At 33.7% G+C, this 5,000-nt stretch overlaps 1 long non-coding RNA gene across 1 annotated transcript in view; it reads right to left on the reverse strand.

Moving 5' to 3' along the window:
* LOC118763720 overlaps positions 1 to 5,000 on the reverse strand; it is a 21,043-nt gene that overhangs the window by 9,581 nt on the left and 6,462 nt on the right. The window contains exon 2 of the long non-coding RNA XR_004999473.1: positions 4,451 to 4,455. This is a non-coding gene — a long non-coding RNA (uncharacterized LOC118763720). The remainder of the gene's footprint in view (positions 1 to 4,450; positions 4,456 to 5,000) is intronic.

Below are 5,000 nucleotides of genomic sequence, written 5' to 3' on the forward strand. Positions count from 1 at the left end.
ATTATTATTATTATTATTATTATTATTATTATTATTATTATTATCATTATTATTATTATTATTATAATTACTATTATTATCATTATTATTATTATTATTATTATTATTGTTATTATTATTATTATTATTATCATTATTATTATTATTATCATTATAATTACTATTATTATTATTATTGTTTATTAATGAAAATAATACGTGTGATAAACATTCTAGTAATAATAATTATAATGATGATGACGGTAAGACAAATAGTCGTAATAGTTATACTAGTATACTTCTTGTTAATTACTGTAATAAAAATAATATTGATGATAAAGGAAGACGCCCATATACACACAGACGCAATATTAACAAAGGTAACAACAAAATGAATAATATCAATCATAACAATAATAATGATACAAAGAATATTTATAATGTAAAAAGAAAAACAATAAAATAGGTAGATAAAGGAACAATATTTTATAGCATGGAAAACTTATAAAATCTAAAATATATCACTTGCTGGATTAGTAATTATTCAGTTGTATTTCATTTTGAAAACAATTGTTTAAACTAGCTAAAGCAGGAATATATATGCAGAAACTTTAGTTGTCTCAATTCGATATAACATACGTTACTACTGCCAGTAAGCCCTCCTCTCCCTGCATTGTGCTTTGTCGAGATGACAAGGATCATTGTTACTGCAGTTATTATTGTTATTTATAAATGATTGGGTTGTCCGGAAAGTTCGTGCCGATTGTAGTAGCTTACCTTTCGACTTATTTTAAAACAAGGTTGAGTCCATAAAATAGGATTTGACTACACTTCCATTTAGAGTATAATTTAAGCTATCTTTTCGTGGAAGAAGGTTTATGTTCCTATCATTTGTGTTAATTTTGTAACCCTTTAAAATGGAAGATAAGAAAGTTCATTTTTGGCTCTTGATGATTTGGGAACCAGACAAAAATTGCTTCAGCTCGGCTGGGATGTGTTACCCCACACTCCATATTCACCAGATAATGCTCCTTCGAATTTCCACTTATTCATGTCTTTGCAGAAAAAGTTTTAATGGTAAAAATTTCAATTCCTTAGATGACGTAAAAAGATACCTTAATGAATTCTTTGCCAGGAAACCACCTCAGTTCTGGAAAGGGGATATTTTCAAGTTAAAGAAAAGATGGAGACGCATTGTACAACAAAATGGTTCATATTTGTTTGATTAAAAATGTAATGGCGAGTATTTATTGACCATTTTCTTTCCTTTAAAGATCGACACGAACTTCCGGACAACCCAATATATGCTTGTGATTTATTGATATGATGCTGATGCCTAAGGCCTGAGATTATTTTCAAGGATCGAACAACAAGAGATGTTTTTCGAACCCAATCTGTTATAGTTGTACTATTTTCTTTTCAGTTATATACAAAATACCTGATGTTTGAAGATGAGTTTGCTAGACGATTACATCGATACAAGTGCTCAATTGATGTTTATTTCATCGACCCCGAAATGATGAAAGACAAATTGGACCTCAGCGGTGTTTGAAACCAGAATGTACAGCATGATGTCTGGCGTGTTAATAATTTTGCCATTTATTTTTGAACTATTAAGTCTAAGATCTGTTGCAGCATAATCGCCACAACATACGAAGCCGAAAAGGTAGCTATGAGATGGAATTATGTATGGTAAATAGTGTCTAATCAGGGCATTTCTTAAGATATCAAAAGTTGTTTCTCGTATATTGAAAACTAGCCTTCAGGTTTGGGACGAAACCCTACTTTTACCAAAATGTGATGATTTGCCGGGAGTTTAGAGAAGGATACACACTAAGCAGTATGAGGTAATCACATCCTGGGAATAGTGCAAAGGAGTCTATACCCAAACACAATCTCACCAGAGAGTAAATATTTTCTTTGAGGAATAATAGTTAAAATATGCTACAGTAATGTGGGATTTAGTCAATCAATCAAAAGTGTCTAAACAATTTTGCCTCTCAATGGAAGAAAGCTATGTTAATTATTTCTTTATTGCCCACATGGGGTTACACATAAAAGGGACAACAAGGTATTAAATTGATTACATCGACCCCAGTGAGTGATTGTCATTTAATTTATCGACACCGAAAGGATGAAAGGCAAAGTCGACCTCGGGGGAATTTGAACTCAGAACGTAACGGCAGACGAAATACCTATTTCTTTACTACCCACAAGGGGCTAAACAGAGAAGGGACAAACAAGGACAGACAAACGGATTAAGTCGATTACATCGACCCCAGTACGTAACTGGTAGTTAATTTATCTTCAAGATCCGCCAACAAAAAGTGAACCACTTGATATTCGTGGATAATCTGAAACTTTATGGTAAAGGTTCATCCCAAGTCAGTTCCCTCGTTTATACGGTCTATACTTTCAGTGCTGATATCAGAATGGATTTCGGACTGAGAAAGTGTTGTGGGTTAGTCTTGAAGAGAGGCAAAATCAAATGCATGAACGGCTAGCATCGGAAGAAGTTATGAAACAAATAGAAGAGACAGGGTTATAAGTACTTGAGGATTTTCGAAATGGATAAATTGATGGAGAAAGAAATGAGAGAAAAATTTACGGTGGAGTTCTTGCTAAGACTGAGACAGACACTTAAGTCGAAATTAAACGGACGGAATAAGATTGAAGCTATCAACATCTGGGCGGTTTCACTCCTTGGATATAGAGTAGGAGTAATTGTATGGACAGTAGACGAACGAAACAGCTTAGACAGAAATATAAGGAAGATATAGGATACTCCACTAGATATAGGATACTCCACTAGATATAGGATACTCCACCCAAAACGTGACACAGACAGACTAAGAAAAAGAGGGAGAAATGGACTGATTGGATGCAAACAGAGCATTAGAATAGAAGAAAACAGCATAGCATGGTATGTATAAAATGCCACAGAACCGTTATTGATGGAATGAAAAAGGTTAGGCTTATGTAGGACGGAAGATAGCAAAGATAAAGTACTGTACAATCATTTGAAAATGAATGAAACTTAAAATAGGTGGATAAAGAAAAGAATTCATGGACAATTTCATAGGGATGTTTATGATAAAACAGACAAAGAGGATGGCTATGGATGATTAAAAGTGATTTAAAACCGAAAACGTAGTCTCTAATCTGTGCTGCCTAAGAGCAAGCATTAAGAACCAATTACATCAAATACAGAACAGGCAACTCACCAGTAAGTAGTAAGTGCAGAATTCGTGAACAAAATGGTGAAACCGTATGGCATATAACCAGTCAATGTACGCTACTAGTCCAGAAAGAATATAAGAGATGTCATGACAATATACCAAGGACATTTTTCAACGAGTATGGATTTGATAGATCAAAAAAGTGGGTACAAACATAAACCCGATGGCATCATCGAAAATGATAATGGAAAGATCCTATGGGGTTTTATGATTCAGTGCGACCATGAGATGAAGATTAGGAAACCGGACATAGTGTTAATTGAGAAATAAAGCAAACGATGCTGGATCATAGATATAGCATACCCAACTGACAACAAGGTATGCGATAAGGAAGAAAGAAAAGTGGATAGATATAACAGGTTAGCTTGGGAAGTTAATCAGTTGCTCTCGCTAAAAAATTTGTTGTGGTACCAATAATTCTCGGAGCCCTGGGAACAGTGAGTAAAAATCTTGAGAAATACATGGAACAAATAGGGGCTGCAATAAGGGTGGAGCACTTGCCTAAAACAGCCCTGCTTGGAACCGTATGAATACTCCGGATGTTGCACGAAAATAAGGGGTGTTACCTTAGTTCACTGGTAGTGAACAGCTGACAGCGTTGTACATCTCCAACGTTAGAAACTGCGTACAGGCAATAATAATATAATATAATAATAATAATAATAATAATAATAATATAATAATAATAATAATGATAATAATGATAATAATAATAATAATATAATAATAATAATAATAATAATAATAATATAATAATAATAATAATAAGATGAAGAAGAAGAAGAAGAAGAAGAAAAAGGAAGAGGAGGACTTAATGGTTGAAAGACTTATCCATATGGAAATAGACCCTTAATTGTGTAGTGAGTAGCCTAATCACAAGCTTAGATTTTGTCTTGTAGCCCAAAGACGTTTACAAAAAGAACATGTGATTGATTATAAGTATCACACGTAAACTATAGACCAAAGTATTTGTTTCTTCATTACCCACAAGGGGCTAAACACAGAGGGGACAAACAAGGACAGACAAACGAATTAAGTCGATTATATCGACCCCAGTGCGTAACTGGTACTTAATTTATCGAGCCCGAAAGGATGAAAGGCAACGACGGAATTGAACTCAGAACGTAGCAGCAGACGAAATACGGCTACGCATTTCGGCCGGCATGTTAACGTTTCTGCCAGCTCAGTATTTTTCGTACAGTGAAGGCTATAAAGCTATTCGGGGTTAATACTGATGCTAGTTACATGAGCAAGTATGTTACTGAATGCTTACTTCATGTATACGTGTTTAATGAATAAGCCATTCTGAAGCCAGCAGGCTATTTGGTTTTATTTCATTTTAACACTTTCATGTGGGTTAGTGTGACAGGAGTAGAAAGCTATTTCATGAACTCATTCTTTTAATTCCCTACGATAAATATGTCATAGGAAGCAAAACTTCATTTGTTATGTAGAAGAAAAGTTAGTCACAGTGAAGACATTATCAAATGAGGATTCTCTATAGGAGCATAGCCAAAATATATTTAAAATCTTTATCAAATCATTCCTTAAATCGTAGAGATGACAATGTCTTGCTTTCCTGTGGTTCAGGTTGGTAAGGCTGTATATACTGACCAATAGAGTACATAATTCAATGGAGTCAGCAAATTATTTTTCATCTGTTAGTTAGTGGAATGACGAAGTTTATTAAATCATAAGTAATATATCGGTACGACAGTAATTTTCTTGGAAGCATCGATATTCAACACAATATTTATAAGAGATGAAAAAATGAACTATTTT

Source organism: Octopus sinensis, linkage group LG6 (assembly GCF_006345805.1).
Source record: "Octopus sinensis linkage group LG6, ASM634580v1, whole genome shotgun sequence".
Lineage (NCBI taxonomy): Eukaryota > Metazoa > Mollusca > Cephalopoda > Octopoda > Octopodidae > Octopus > Octopus sinensis.